Here is a 17,640-nt window from a genome sequence, read left to right as displayed (position 1 = left end):
CTTTCCGTTGGTGCCTACTCTAGAGGCTTATTCTTGCTTGATGGGTCTATCTATTGCTAAGGGGGTACCCTTCGCGGGACTTGAGAATCCTCCCACTCCATTGGTTATTGCTAAAGATCTCTATCTCAAGACCACCGATGTCTCCAAGAATCTTGTCACTAAGGCTCGTATCCGAGGGTTCACTTCGAAGTATCTACTTGAGAAAGCCAACCTCAAGACCACTTGTCAGGACACTCTTGAAGCTATTCTTGCATTCCTCATCTATGGGCTTATTCTCTTTCCAAATCTTGATGACTTCGTGGACATGAATGCTATTATGATCTTCCGTTCCAAGAATCTGGTTCCTACTTTGCTAGCTGACACATACCATGCTATTCACGATCGATCCGGCAAGGGCCGTGGGTACATTCTTTGTTGTGTGCCTCTCCTCTATAGGTGGTTTATTTCGCACCTTCCGAAGTCTTTCCACGACAATCCGGAGAATTGGCCTATTTCACAGAGAATTATGGCTCTCACTCCTAATGAAGTAGTTTGGCTTACTCCAGCTTCTAGAGTTAAGGAAATTATCTTTGGTGGTGGGAAGTTTCTTAATGTACCTCTTCTTGGTACCCGGGGTGGAATCAACTATAACCCGGAGCTCGCCTTGCGACAATTTGGTTTCCCGATGAAAGAAAAACCCATCAATCTTGCTACAGCTCCTTACTTCTTCCGCTATTCCAATGCTCCCACAGGAATAAGAGAAGATTTCATGGAAGCTTGGTCCAAGCTTCGGAAGAAAGAGGTGAAGCATATGGGTGTAAGGTCCGGTGTTGCTCATGAGGCCTATACACAGTTGGTGATAAACCAAGCTGAGGAGATTGGTATGCCTTACCCCTCCATGAGATATGTGTCTGCATCTATTCCTACCATGCCATTGCCTCTACTCCCACCTACTCAGGAGATGTATCAGGAGCATCTAGCTATGGAGAGTCGGGAGAAGCATCAGTGGAGGACTAGATACTACAAGCCCGAGAATTTGATTATGACTTTGGATGGAAAGGATGAGCAGAAGACTCATGAGGTGATGACACTGAAGAAAGAGCTGGCTAAAGCTCGGAAAGAGATTGAAGAAAAGGATAAGTTGCTTATGAGGGACTCCAAGAGGGCTAGGGGTGCCCGTAACTTCTATGCACGATACTGCAGCTATGAGTCTGGGTCTGAGTCTGAGGATGATGCTTCCACTTCCTATGCTTGAGGATCTCCATTTCCTGTTGTTATTTCCATTTGTTTATGTTGTTTTACATTTCAAAGTCTATCCCTTGGCTTAGTATTTCAAAGGGAATTATCTTGTAACACCCTATGATGTTTGATTGTTTGGTTTTGATGTTTCAACTGTTTAGTAATGTTTACAAGAGCTCCAATTTGTCTAAAACCCTTCGATAACATAAAAAGAATCTTTTTGCATATGCATTTACACATTTCATGCATCATATGCATTCATTGGTCACAAAAGACTTCTCTCGTGCTCATTGCCTCCTGGTTTTGTCCGCCGCAGTCTGAAAAGTGGCTCGTGCTCGCAAGGTTTACCAACCAGATAGAGTTCATCAAACAAGATTTTACAAGAGAAGAATCATGGCTAACTTTGAAGAAGAAAATGCTCAGCTCCGTGCCGAATTGGCTGCTATGAAAGAAGACTTGGCTAAGGCTCATGACACTATGTCTACTCTGATGGCTGCACAAGAACAACCAGCCACGTCTGTTCCGGCTTCTACTGAAGGGATTCCCTCTATCCCACTGTCTACTGTGGCTTCTGATGCTCGTTTTGTTATGCCCAATGGCCGTCCTTATGGGCTCTCAGCTTTCTATTCTCCTAATACTGCTGCTGGTGTCTCTGGTTTTGCTGGTCAAGGACAGATTCCTATGACAACTTTTGCTGGTGCAAGTACTTCTATGCCTCAAGTGACTACTGTTGTTACCGACCCTGTTGTACACACTGCGTAACAGGTGATTAATTTTGACACTCCGCGTGGACAAGACCCTATAATGGAAGCTATGAGAAGACAGTTAAGTGAGTTAGCTGGAGAACTCCGTGAGGTTAAAGCTAACCGTGGGAACGGTGTTTCTGCTAAGGCTCGTGATCTATGCCTGGTATCCCGATTTGAGGTTCCTAAGAAATTCAAAGTGCCAGATTTTGACAAATACAATGGAACTTCTTGTTCGCATAGCCATGTCATTCGGTACGTTCGAAAGATGGCTAACTACGCAGATAATGATGCCCTAATGATCCACTGCTTCCAGGATAGCTTGATGGAAGATGCGGCAGATTGGTACACTGGCTTGAGCAAAGATAATATCCATACTTTTGAGGAACTTGCAGCTGCTTTTGAGAGTCATTATGAGTTCAATACCCGCTTGAAGCCGAATAGGGATTCTCTTAAGTCCTTGTTTCAGAAGTCAGATGAAACCTTCCGTGAATATGCTCAGAGATGGAGAGGGGCAGCTGCCCGTGTTTCTCCTCGACTCGATGAGGAAGAATTAACACAGACATTCCTGAAAACTCTGAAGAAGGAATATAAGGAAAGAATGATAGTCTCTGCTCCAAATAGTTTCTCCGACATGGTTACTATGGGAACTCGTCTAGAGGAGGCTGTCAGAGAGGGTATTATTGTTCTTGAGAAGGGTGAATCCTCAACTAGCGCACCTAAGAAGTATGATAATGGCCACCATAAGAAGAAAGAGTCCGAAGTAGGGATGGTATCTGGTAATCAGTCTACACCTGCTAATGCTACTCAGTTACCTTTACCCTACCAATACATGCAGTACTCTCAACATCCCTTCTTCGCACCATTCTACCAGCAATATCCTTTGCCACCGGGTCAACCACCAGTGCCCGTTAATGCCATTGCTCAACAAGTACAACAACAGCCTCCTGCTCAACAGCAGCAGCAGCAGGGTCCTCAGCCCAGGACTTATTTTCCACCAATACCAATGCGGTATGTTGATCTGCTCCCAACTCTACTTGCTAAGGGACATTGTGTCACCAGACCAGGCAGGCCTCCGCCTAATCCTTTGCCTCCTAGGTTCCGACAAGATCTTACATGTGAATTCCGTCAAGGCGCTCAAGGCCATGATGTTGAAGGTTGTTATGCTTTGAAATATGTTGTGAAGGATCTGATAGACAGAGGAAGGCTGACCTTTGAAAATAGTGTTCCTCATGTTCTTGACAATCCACTTTCAAACCATGCTGCCGTTAACATGATCGAGGCTTTCGAAAGAGTCCCTGTTCCCCAAGAGGATCCCATGTTGGATGTCCGTAATATTGTTACTCCCTTGGTACCATTACATGTCAAACTTTGCCAAGCTTCTTTATTCAGTCACGACCATGCTTCTTGTTCAGAATGTCTTCAAAATCCCATGGGTTGTTGTGTGGTGCAAGATGATATACAGAGCCTGATGGATACCAAGCACTTGATTGCCAGTGATGTTTGCGTGATTGTGCCAGTGTTTCATGATTCTCCTGCTAAAAGTGCATCTCAGACAAAGAATGTTGAACCTTTGGTGATCAGGTTACCTGGCCCGGTATCTTATGCTTCTACAAAAGCAATTCCTTACAAGTATGATACAACCATGATTGAGAATGGAGTGGAAGTGCCTCTGGTATCCCCAGCTACGGTCGATAATGTTGCTGGAGAAATTACAACTCTGAGAAGCGGAAAAGTCCGTCCACCCTTGTTCCAAAAAAAGGTGGTTACACCCGTTGCTACAATAACTCCACCAGTTGCTCCTCCTGTTGACAAAAACCCCGGCCCATCAGGCCAATCTATTGAAGAGTCTAATCTGGACGAAATTCTGAGGCTTATTAAAAAGAGTGACTATAAGATCGTTGACTAGCTGCTGCAAACTCCATCAAAAATCTCCATTCTGTCTCTGCTTTTGAGCTCAGAAGCTCACAGGAAAGTGTTAATGAAAGTACTGGAACAAGCATATGTTGATCATGAAGTCTCTGTGGATCTGTTCAATGGGATAGTGGGTAATATTACTGCTTGCAATAACTTGGGGTTTGGTGATGATGAGCTCCCCGAAGCAGGAAAACATCACAACTTGGCTTTGCATATCTCGGTGCACTGTAAGTCTGACATGATATCCAACGTGCTGGTGGACACTGGATCATCTTTAAACATAATGCCTGAGTCTACGCTGAGACAATTGAGTCATCATGGACTCTCCCTAAGGGGAAGTAGCTATCTGGTTAAGGCTTTCGACGGATCTCGCAAGGATGTTCTTGGGGAAGTAGACTTGCCAATTACCATTGGTCCTGAGACATTTCAGATCACTTTCCAGGTCATGGACATCAATGCTTCTTACAGTTGTCTCCTCGGAAGACCGTGGATTCACGACGCTGGGGCAGTCACTTCTACTCTGCATCAGAAACTCAAGTTCGTGAGGAATGGTAAGATTGTCACTGTACATGGTGAAGAATCATATCTGGTTAGCCAAGTGTCATCTTTCTCTTGTGTTGAAGCAGGGTCCGCTGAAGGGACGTCATTTCAAGGCTTGACTGTTGAAGGTGCAGAACCCCGGAGAGCTAGTGCTAGTATGGCTTCATTGAAAGACGCCCAGAAGGCTGTTCAAGAAGGGCAAGCTGCCGGCTGGGGCAAAGTGATTCAGATTTTGGAAAACAAGCGCAAAGAGGGCCTTGGATTCTCCCTGACCTCAGGCGTTTCAACAGGAACTTTCTACAGTGCTGGGTTTATCAATGCTATTGCTGAAGATGCTGCTGAAAGTAGTTACGTGCCTACATTTGTTGTACCAGGAGGCACTGTGAGAAATTGGGAGGCCATTGATGTTCCTTTAGTCATGCATGCTTCCATGTAATGTGTCTTGTTGCTCATGTTTTTTTTTGTTTTCAAAATAACAATCCTTTCGCTCTGCCCAAGGCGAAAGTGATATCATTGTAAGGACATGTTTGTTTCGGCATTGCCGTTATCAATAAAAGTTGTCGTCTTTTTCACGACTCTTTGTTTTTTACTTTTTAGTGCCTTTTTCTTGGAAATAATGGTAATGCCAGAAAAAAACCAAAACATCTGTATTTTCTTATTAATTTCAAAAATCTGCATAAAAAACATTTTTCTAAAATCATCCCAATCATATTATGCAGATTGAACCACAATAAACCCGTTGAACACAGTGACCCTATGGTTCCTCCAAATTTTGAATTCCCTGTATATGAAGCTGAAGATGAGGAAGATGATGAAGAGATACCATATGAGATCACTCGACTGCTTGAGCAAGAAAGAAGAGCCATTCAGCCTCACCAGGAAGAGATTGAGCTTATCAACCTGGGTACTGAAGAAAATAAGCGAGAGATCAAGATCGGTGCTGCACTCGAGCCAGAAGTGAAAAAGAAGATTACTCAGCTTCTCCACGATTATCCAGATGTCTTTGCATGGTCCTATGAAGATATGCCGGGTCTAGATCCCAAGATTGTGGAACATCGGATACCGACAAGACCTGAATGTCCTCCTGTCAAACAGAAATTGAGAAGGTCCCGTCCAGACATGGCTCTTAAGATCAAGGCTGAGGTGCAGAAGCAAATTGATGCGGGTTTCCTCATGACAGCTGAATATCCTGAATGGATTGCCAACATTGTACCAGTACCAAAGAAAGATGGGAAAGTTCGAATGTGCATTGATTACAGAGATTTGAATAAAGCCAGCCCAAAAGATAACTTCCCATTGCCTCATATTGATGTGCTTGTTGACAGTACTGCTCAGTCTAAAGTGTTCTCTTTTATGGATGGTTTCTCTGGCTATAACCAGATACGAATGTCTCCTGAAGATAGAGAAAATACGTCCTTCATCACTCCGTGGGGAACGTTCTGTTATAAAGTGATGTCGTTCGGCTTGATAAATGCGGGTGCAACGTATCAGAGAGGTATGACAACTCTGTTTCATGATATGATTCACAAAGAGATTGAAGTATATGTTGATGACATGATTGTGAAGTCAAGTGATGAAGAGCAGCACGTTGTGTATTTGAAAAAGATGTTTGAAAGACTGAGAAAGTACAAGCTGCGTTTGAATCCCAATAAATGCACATTTGGTGTAAGATCTGGGAAGTTGCTAGGCTTCATTGTCAGCCAAAGAGGCATTGAAGTTGATCCTGATAAAGTCCGAGCTATCAGAGAGATGCCGGCCCCTCAAACTGAAAAGCAAGTCAGAGGTTTCCTCGGACGCCTGAATTATATTTCAAGATTTATATCTCACATGACTACTACATGCGGACCAATTTTCAAATGGCTCAGAAAGAATCAGCCTGTTGTATGGAATGATAAATGCCAGGAAGCTTTTGATAGCATTAAAGAATACTTGTTGGAACCACCTATCCTTGTCCCGCCAGTGGAAGGAAGGCCTTTGATTATGTATCTATCAGTGTTAGATGATTCAGTGGGTTGTGTTCTCGGTCAACAAGACGAGACCGGAAAGAAAGAACATGCTATCTACTATCTGAGCAAGAAGTTCACTGACTGTGAGACTCGGTATACAATGCTTGAAAAGACATGTTGTGCTTTAGCTTGGGCTGCCAAACGCCTGCGTCATTATATGGTGAATCATACAACTTGGTTGATATCCCGAATGGATCCAATCAAGTACATCTTTGAGAAGCCTGCTGTTACTGGAAAGATTGCACGTTGGCAAATGTTGTTGTCTGAATATGATATTGTGTACAAAGCTCAGAAAGCAATCAAAGGAAGTGTCCTTGCTGAGCATCTTGCTTGTCAACCTCTTGATGATTACCAGCCAATTAAGTTTGATTTCCCTGATGAAGAGATTATGTATCTGAAAGCAAAAGACTGTGAAGAACCGCTGATCAATGAAGGGCCAGACCCCAATAGTAAATGGGGATTGGTGTTTGATGGTGCTGTTAATGCTTATGGTAAAGGAATTGGAGCCATCATTGTAACTCCGCAGGGGCATCACATTCCTTTCACCGCTCGAATAACGTTTGAATGCACAAACAACATAGCTGAATATGAAGCATGCATCTTGGGCATTGAAGAAGCCATTGACCTGAGAATTAAACACCTTGACATCTATGGAGATTCTGCACTTGTTATTAATCAGATAAAGGGTGAATCGGAGACTCATCATGAGAAGCTGATCCCTTACCGTGACTATGCCAGACGTCTGTTGACATACTTTACCAAGGTTGAGCTGCACCACATCCCTCGGGATGAAAATCAGATGGCTGATGCTCTTGCTACTTTGTCTTCCATGTTTCGTGTCAATCACTGGAATGATGTGCCCGTGATCAAAGTGCAGCGTCTTGATAGACCCGCTCATGTGTTTACTATTGAAGATATGCCGGATCAAGCTGATGAAGATGTAAATGGTAAAAAGCCTTGGTATTACAACATCAAACGATTCTTGCAGAATCATGAATATCCACCTGGTGCTTCCAACAGGGATAAAAAGACCTTGAGAAGATGGGCTAGCAAGTTCCTTCTGGACGGAGAAATCCTATACAAGAGGAACTATGACATGGTCTTGTTGAGATGTGTTGACAAACAAGAAGCTGAGAAATTGATGCATGATGTACATGACGGTACTTTTGGGACCCATGCTTCGGGTCACACCATGTCAAGGAAACTGTTAAGAGCCGGCTATTACTGGATAACTATGGAGCGTGATTGCCACAAACATGCTAAGAGATGCTACAAATGTCAAATTTATGCTGGCAAGATTCATGTGCCTCCAGACGCTCTCAATTTTATATCTTCCCCATGGCCTTTCTCTATGTGGGGCATTGACATGATCGGAAGAATTGAGCCAAAAGCTTCCAACGGACATCGTTTCATTCTAGTGGCAATTGACTATTTCACCAAGTAGGTTGAAGCTGCCTCCTATGCAAATGTGACCAAGCAAGTGGTTGTCAAGTTTATCAAGAATAACATCATCTGTCGATATGGTGCTCCCAACAAAATCATCACTGACAATGGTTCCAATCTGAACAATAGCATGATGCAAGCTCTATGTGAAGAATTCAAAATTGAACATCACAACTCTTCCCCTTATAGACCTCAGATGAACGGTGCAGTTGAGGCCGCTAACAAGAACATCAAGAAGATTGTTCAGAAGATGGTCACTACTTACAAAGACTGGCATGAGATGTTACCTTTTGCCTTGCATGGTTACCGTACTACAGTGTGTAGTTCAACCGGGGCAACTCCTTTCTCTCTTGTGTATGGCATGGAAGCAGTTCTCCCTCTTGAAGTGGAGATTCCATCTCTTCGAGTGATCATGGAAGCAAAATTAACTGAGGCTGAATGGTGTCAAAGTCGGTATGACCAGTTGAATCTGATTGAAGAGAAACGTATGGATGCTATGACTCATGGACAGTTGTATCAAGTGCGGATGAAGAACACTTTTGACAAGAAAGTCCGACCTCGAGAATTCAAGGAAGGCGAACTTGTATTGAAAAGAAGGATAAGTCAGCAACCCGACCCGAGGGGCAAGTGGACACCTAACTATGAAGGTCCTTATGTTGTCAAGAAGGCTTTCTCTGGTGGTGCTTTGATTCTTACACACATGGATGGTGTTGAACTCCCAAATCCTGTTAATGCCGATATAGTCAAGAAATACTTTGTCTAAAAAAGGAAAAGAACAGCGTGGTAGGTCGAAAACCCGAAAGGGCGGCCTAGGCAAAAATGCACTTCCCGGTGGATCAAAAACCCGAAAGGGCGATCCAGGCAAAAGTTAGGGACAAAATAAAATGAATATGAAAGAGCTCGCTGAGATTGTACGCAACTCAGGCAAGAATGAGCGCCTCGATGAGCCGAAAACCCGAAAGGGCGGTTCATGCAAAAATGAGGTTGACAATAAAAGACAAGTAACTATATCTGACAAATCACCATCACCGCTTGGGGCATCTGCAACTGTCAATGATTTTCTTCATCAGAGGCTTCTGTATTTGTGAATTCAAAATTTCTATGAAATGTAGCGGTCATCGTGTTCAATGTATCACCAACCAATAAAATTACCATTTTCCAAGCTTTGTAAATCCGTGAAGTCATGCCTTTGGCTGACTCTCACTCTTCTACATCAATTTGAGCCTGTGCTATTGTTTGAAACTCTATTTTTTCTTTCCATTTTCAATGCTATATACAAAACCTTTTCTTTCTATTCGATAATGTCAATGTCTGAAACAAACATCTTTTGAAAACTAAAAAAATCTTTTTCCGTCTATTCTGAAAGCAAACCTGAGCAATAGGGTACATTTCAATGAAACATGCATGAATAAATGAGTGTCAATGTCTATTTCAATACAAGTTACAAGCAGGTTACTCCCCGGGATGATCTGTGGTCAATGGCAAGAATGAAAAAACAGAATGAAAATGAAAAGTTGAAAAAATGAAAATGAAAAGCTCGCTAAGTTGAAAACCCGAAAGGGCAGCTTAGGCAAAAATGAGCACCCCGCTGATTGACAACCTATGAAGGCAATTCAGGCAAAAATGGGGCAATGAAAAGAATATTATTCCCCGGTGAATCGAAAACCCGAAAGGGCGGTTCAGGCAAAAATGGGATTGAAGAATGAAAGAATGAAAAATGAAAATGAAAAGCATTGACCACAGATGCGAACACCCAATGTTTACCCAGCATTGACACGCCTAGCAACGGCGACCTGTATCCAGGAATCTTCCAAGGGTCCCTCCTCCTCAGTTTTATTGTCCTCAGCCGTGGTTTCGATACGTCTCTCAACGACGGTCTCTCTAAAGAGGTTTTCCCCTGTGAATATGTTGCAGCATGAGCCACTACGTGCCCAATCTTCCAAAGTTTTGTCCGCCTTTGTGAAACTTCTCTGTCAAACTACAAACCAATCATGCATTTCAAGCATTCATACATGCATAATCATGCATTTTATGTGCTCATACATTCAATAATCTTGTTATACCATACATACATATTGCATTTCCAATCCAGTTCAGTTTCCACTTCAAATTCAATTCAATCTCAATTTCAATTCAATCCAAATTTCAACTGTCAAACTCAATTTCAATCTCCAATTCAATTCAACTTCAATTCTCAATTCAATGTCAATGTCTATGTCTCAATTCAATTTCAATTTCCAATGTCTCTTTCAATTTCAACTCTCAATTCAATGTCAATGTCTATGTCTCAATTCAATTTCAATTTCCAATGTCTCTTTCAATTTCAACTCTCAATTCAGTGTCAATGTCTATGTCTGTGATCAATCTCAATTGTCAATCCCTATTTCAACCTCACACCTTCAATTCAATGTCTGTGTCAATGTTAACCCACTCTCAATTTGCTTTTGGGCCAACAAAAATGGTCATGTCTATCTTCAAGACAAGTCAATATCAATCTACTCTCAATTTGTATCTTTCCAAGTCAAACTTCCAATATCTATCTTGTTATCGGTCAAGTGACTAGTTCGATCCAAAGAACAACTTGTACCTGCTTATATACCTATACTTCCGGACAAACGACAAGTTCAATCCAAAGGACAGTTTGTACCCAGCTTATGCTTTGTCTTCAGTCAAACGACAAGTTCAATCCAAAGAACAGTTTGTATCTACCCTTTTGTCTATATCTCCAGCCAAGCAGCCAGTTCGATCCAAAGAACAGTTTGTACCTGTCTATCTGTTTGTATCTTCGATCAAGTGTCAAGTTCGATCCAAAGAACAGCTTGTACCTGCCTGTATGTCTATGTTTCCAGCCAAGTGCCGAGTTCGATCCCAAGAACAGCTTGCACCTATCTCTTGTTTTGTATTCCTTGGTCAAGTGGCTAGTTCGATCCAAAGGACAGCTTGTACCTTATTTTCTGTTCCCTGGTTTGTCTACCCTGTCAATGTCCACCTGGATCCCCAGTGACATGACATGCTCCATAGACTCCAGTCGTTTGTCTTGCATTCATGACCAAAGTATTGCATGGCATTCATAATTTTGAAAATCTGAAAACGTATTTTTATGTCCAAAAGCAGTGCAAATGTTAATATTTAAGTATCTTCGTCCCGTCAAATCAAAGACTTCGTCTCTTGACTCTCCGGACAAAGAAACTTAAACAGGGGCAGCTGTTATACCCTAATTTTGGACCTAAAAATACTAACTCAATTCTTCTTTTCTTGCACTTCAAGTCATTTGAACTGTCTCTGATCAATTGCATCTTTCTCTGCATTTTATTTCAATATTACTTGCAAAATTTACATAGAAGGGTATTTTAGTCATTTCCTATGTTAAAATTTCTTTCAATCTTTTAAAAATTTGTTTGAGTCCTTTCAAATAGTTTGAATAAGTCTTCATTTCAATTCTATGTCAAGATCCATTTCAAAAATTACATTAGAAGTCATTTTGAGTCAGTTTAACCCCTAGGGGCATTTTAGTCTTTTCCTGTGTTAAAACCCTGTTTAAATTCTAAAAATTGTCTCTGAGTCTTTTAATTTTGCTTGTATAAGCTCTGGCTCTAATCCCTTGTTAAAAAATCATTTTAAAATTGCATTTGAGTCGTTTCGAGTCATTTTAGTCCCTAGGGGCATTTTGGTCATTTCACATAAAATCTCTGATTCATTTTAATCTGCTTTGTTGCTTTTAATCGTCTCACTTTACGTTAATTTTCAATTTACTTTTTCAATTCAATTTTATTTTTAATTTTCATTTTGGTCCTTGTACTTTTGTTATTTGCATTTTAATCCCTTTTTAAGTTTGTTAGAGTCAAAGTCAAGGTTTGTTACAAGTCAAGTGCCACATGGCATCACATCATTGGTCCAAGAATTCCCACATCACCTATAAATAGGTCAAAGTCATGGTCAAGGTTCACACACACTAATCATTTTTTTTTACACCAATTATTTTTCAACCATTTTTCCACAAAATACACAAAAATAACACAAAAATCAATTTTCTTTTCCCTCTTTCTTCTCCAAATCACAACAACCTCCATCACCACCATAACCAACTTTTTCCACCACCTCTAACCTCCATAACAAACTCTTTCCACCACCTCTAACCACCCTAACTAACTTCTACCACCACAACTTCATCTTCAACCTCTCTCTAACCACCACAATCTTCTTCCTCCATCATCATCATCATCATCAACAACATCCACCATTAAAATTCACCACAAAACCTCCATAACCACCACAATCTTCATCTCTAACAAACTATAACCACCACAATCTTCATCTCTAACAAACTTCAACCACCACACTCTTCATCTCTAACAAACTTCAACCACCACAACTAACCTTCAACTCCACAAAAATCACATCCATAAACAACAACCTTCAATCAATTCCATTAACGACGAACCGGAATCAGACGAAGGAAAGGAATTCAATCGAAGCAAAGGGAGAAGAGAAACAGCACCAAATTCAAATACATAAGAAGAATCTGGAGTCATTCAAAGCTTCGTCAAGCATCACGGTATTGTTCTTGATCCAAGCTTTTTATTCCACTCTTTTCCTCAAATTTGCGCGGCTGTATGTGTTAGATTTAGGTGGATTGATTGTGTTTTGAATGTTTCCGAGTTCATATTCGAAAAGAGGATAACGATCCGGTTTTAAAAGTGTAAAAAAAATTCGAATCGGAGCTCGCCGGAATCCGGAAGTGTCGCCGGAGTTATGAATTTTCCGGCGAACCTTTGAAGATTCCGGCGAGTTTGTTGAATTTTCCGGTGACATTCATGAGGTTGAAGATGAACATTCATGAGGTTGAAGATGAACATTTAAGAGAGAGAAGAGAGAGTTTATGTAGGCTTTGGTTTTAGAGAGAGAAAGTTTTGGTGTTGTGTTGTTGTTTCACGTGAATAAGCTTCAAGTAGTTACTACTTGTTGTGTTGTTTTATCCTATGCGCACATGACCACATTCATTTCATGTTCCTTTGCCTTCTTGATCGTTGGATCAAGGGTTGATCCAATTGGATCAATCCTACGGTCCCTGATGCTTTCTGTTTGGATGTGGATCTTGTGTGTTTGGGCCTGGACTTTTGTTACTATTTTCTCCTTATTTTCTTGCTATATGCACACTATTTCTTGCTGAATACACCTTTGCATGCCTAAAATCTCTTTGAAAAATTCTAAGAAAATTCCTATAACTTTTCTAGTATATTTTGATCAATTTTGATATATTGCATGTCAAGATTGATCAAGAAATACTAGAAAATTATTTTGCCTTGGTTTAATGCTTTTTCTTTTACTTTTTGTTGAAAAATCTTGATGAAAAGCTTGTAAAATTTGGTGAGTTCTTGTTGCAATTGTGTTGATGGATTTAGGATTGTTGCATGTGAATTTTGTATGCTGAAAATTGTTAGAGAAAATACTTGTGGAATTTGTTTGTGATTTTGTGTTGTTTTGTCCAATTTATGAAGTTTTTTTGCATATTTCGATTCCAATCTTTTGGCTCATAATAATTGTGGTGTGTTGAATCATTTTGGAGTTTTGTTTGATGCTTGATTTGGTGTTTTGGTGCTGTTTTAGATGTATGATAATTGATTGCTTATGTAGCAAGTTACTTGTTATTTTTAATGTGTGATTTAGTGCAAGATTGGCTTAATAATGTACCATAATTCCTTGGCTCATAATTTCCTTGTAACACTCACATTAGGGCTGAACACAAAATCATTGAAAAGTGTCAAAACGTGAGAATTATAGGCCTTGCATTTGCCTTGGAATTTTGGCGCTTTACTAAGTGAATTTTTGCCACTTTTTTGGTTGCTTTTTACCATGTTTTATGCTCTATTTCCTTGCCAATTTTTCTACTATCCTATGCCTATTATTACTAACCATTTGTTCATTGTTTCATACATCATGAGCATTCCATACTTCATCTCCTCCTTCACTTTATTTCTTGCACTTTAAATTTTACCAAGAGTTAGAATGTAAAAAACTTAGGATTTTTTGTACTTTACTTTTATGCCATTTTAATTTCTTGCAAGACCATAGAATGTAAACTAGGGCACGATGTAAAGGACAATGGACTCTAATGATGTACACCGACACAAGCACCGACACATGCACACACCTCACTTTAGATGTATGGCTAGGATATGCATGTTTAGATGTATGGGTAGGTAATTGCATGTTTAGATGTATGCTTAGGTTTTACACTTAGAGAAAATTCCAATTTTCCAAACAAAAAACTTGAACCATCTCACTCAAATTTTTTTTCAAATAAACTCTTGGAACACATTCCAAGTGAATTTTTCTCTTTATTTTCTTAATAAAAGCATCAATGAAACTAATTCCAACTTGGACTTGTTTTTGCAAATAACTAATTCCAACTTCACTTTTTCCTTAATCTCATGCCCTTGGAGGCCTCTCTCTCATTCTTCAAATTCCAATTTTCAAACTTAAAATCAACCAACAAAAACAAAAACACTTTTGGAAGAGAACTACGGTGGATTTGATCCCTTAAAAGGGTACGTAGGCAAGGAAATAATATTCCTTCAATTCAAATAAAATAAAAATTCAAACACTTTCTTCTCCCTCCAATTCTTGACTTAGTAAACCCTTAGGTGTAAATATCATTTTCAAATAGCATTTAAAACTAAAGCGCGCGCGTAGAAAGTAAAGACGGTTCCTATAGGATACTATAGTCGTTATGGGTGCCTAACACCTTCCCGTAGCGAAAACAACTCCCGGACCTCGATTCTCAAGGGTTTTGCTTATTTTTTCCCTTCCCAAGAAAAAATGAGATTTCAACGGTTAAAAAGGTTCAAACTTAATCAATGTTTGACACCCGAAAACCAAGATAAAACAAAGTCATACAAGCAACTATACATTTATGTTTAACTTAAAAAAAGAGGAAAAAATATATTACCACAAGCAAGCTCATGTAACCACCAACTGAGCCAACATTTGCATCTGAGGTAAGATTCAGCTGCTCATACAAGAAAGCATGTCCCATCGCGCCCCATGACCACGTGCCTATGTTAGGATACAAGCAACATCATCCAGTGTGATGGTCATCTCCCCAACAGGCAGATAGAAGTTGCTGGTCTCCTGATGCCATCTCTCAGCCATGGCACACACTAATCCGTGGGAGATGTTGTCGTACCCAGTCAGAAGGAGGGGCCTTAGACCCGATCTATCAAGCAGTTCCCAGAACCAAGGGTTAGCATCTACCGGCAACGGAAGGGACAAGGAAGCAAGCTTCAGTTTCCTCCCGTGCGAGATGCCTTTCATCTTACGATGCACTTGTGTGTGTGTGTGTGTCTATATATATATATATATATATTCTATGTAACATAAACTTAAACATGAAATAATAAACTATATATATATATATATATATTCTACGTAATATAAACTTTGACCTACGAATAAACTATATATAACATAACATATTCTACGTAGTTATACTTAAATTTAATAAACATAACATATTATACGTAAAATAAACTTCACATAATAGTAAAATATCATTAAATTAAATAAAGCATTTTATACTTACTGATCTATCGTTCCAGAGCTTGCATGCCACATGTTTACCGAAGTCTGGTAAAAGTGACAACTCGTAAGGCCCCCCTGGAAAGCCCCCATCCTCGTCCTCCATAACAGGCTCTGCATGCTGCTGCTCAGGATCCTGTTACTAAGGAGGCTGCTCAGGATGCTGCTGCTGCTGAGGAGGGTCGACAAACTGATGCTCAGGCTGATACCCTTCGTGAAAGTGAGGGTGATACTCATACCCCTCCTAATAGTGATAACCCGGCTGAAATCCAGCCTGCTCCTGATAATGTTGATCCTGATAAGCCAGCTCCTCAAACTGATGCTGATACTATGGGGAGTCCATAATCTGGGATGCACCTGTCTGCGATCCCCCCGCAGCATCAACAGTAGCAAGACTCATGGCCCCCACTGTCCCTCGACCTCGACCCTCCGGAGGCTGTAGTACTTGCTTCTCCCTACGTGCACTACTAGTAGGGGACATCCTCCCTAACCTAATCCTATCAGGCCTCTCCTGCTCAGACATATCTGCACAAAAATCAAAAAATATTTAACACATTTTCACATAATTTCGACAGCAACACACGTGTAATCTTTAAAAATACAACAACAACACTATAATGTCGACAGTGTCATTTAAATCCATAACCCACCATATTGCATTCAAATTAACTATAATCAACATTAGCAAACATAACTCTAACTAATTACATCATTAACAATCCAATAATACAAAAAAATTATCATTGAGACATTTCACCGAACACGTAGTGTGCATTTTTCAAAAAACTATTTAATCTAGCATTTTCAAAACCCTAAACTACCACATTGTACCCTAAACAACATCTAAACAACAGTTCCTAAGTTAATTCGTCACTAACAATCATCAAAACTAACATGCAAGCAAAATTTAAAAAAATAAAAATGTCCAATTTCTACACAAATTCGAAAATTTCAACCAAAATAATGCAAAGAATTAGGATAATCATCACTTGATGTTTTGGACGAAATTTGCTTTGAATGGCGCAAGATTGATGAAATTTGAATTTTGGGGTGCAATTTTCGTCTTTGGAAATGTTGGCAAATGAGGGTTCTGTGTTGCTGTGTTGCTGATAACCAACTTAAGTAACGCTGCGCAACTTAAGTCACGCTGCACAACTTAAGTTGCGTTACCGTTATAACTAACGCATGTTAACTTGCGTGGCGTGAGTTAACTTGCGTAAGGATATATAGGTAATTTACTTTGGGACTGAGCAATACTGTTTGGGTAAAGAGCAGAATTCTTTCTTATTTTCTTTACAATTCAATTGTAATGTTTCTTCTCTGTTGCTGCAACAGAGGTTGATTTATCCAAAAGAATATTAAACCCATTCTCAATTTTCCTTTACTATTCTAGTATCATTACATTGGTACTTTCATTGTCACCATGGCATAGGCTACATAAGTAGGAGCTCATTGGAAAAAAAAATAGAAGCAGAGTATTGTTGTGAAAGTGACTCAAAATTGGAGAAATTGAAATTTGATGAAGCTGTCAAAATCGGAGCACTATTTGAAAAAATCGAAGTACGATTTTTGGACCAGAATTGCCACTTTCCATTCGTAAAAAATGGGAGCACTGTAACGCCCGTTTCGATTATTTAATTATTTTAATGAGTTTTAGATTATATTTATATGATTTGTGTGATTTATGTGAAATATGTGATTTTAGAGATTATATGAGATGTTGTGACTTATTTTATTATTTAATAAAATAAGATTCGAAAATAAAATAAATATTGAGATGTGGGGTTATTTTGTGAATTTAGAAAGTTTAGTGGTAGAAAGAGGAATAAGATAAATTAGATGACGGGTTATAAATAAGAGAAGTTAGGTTTAGAAAGACATTTGTACGTACGATCAGTTTTTGGTTAAAAGGGAGAAAAAGCCAAGAGAATAGGAGAAGACAAGAGAGGCTGCGATTTCATCATTCTAAGGTAAGGGTGAGACTAACATTCAGTATTATTAAGTCTGTAATTCTGATAATTAGATTTAACATGTTGTAGGTTGGGTTTGTGAGAATTTGAGAATTAGGGTTTGAAGTCATTATAGGTTGTTAGTTGAATAGGAGTCTATCAAATTCATGTCCAGTTGGTGTTCAGTTCATAGAATAATCATAGGTAGAGTTTTCTATCAATTTTAGAATTTGGGTTGATGAAAAT

The sequence above is a fragment of the Medicago sativa genome, chromosome 4, assembly GCF_051527215.1.
Source record: "Medicago sativa cultivar Bolivia chromosome 4, Bolivia_mono, whole genome shotgun sequence".
In the NCBI taxonomy this organism is placed as follows: Eukaryota; Viridiplantae; Streptophyta; class Magnoliopsida; order Fabales; family Fabaceae; genus Medicago; species Medicago sativa.
This window is presented reverse-complemented; position numbering follows the sequence as displayed.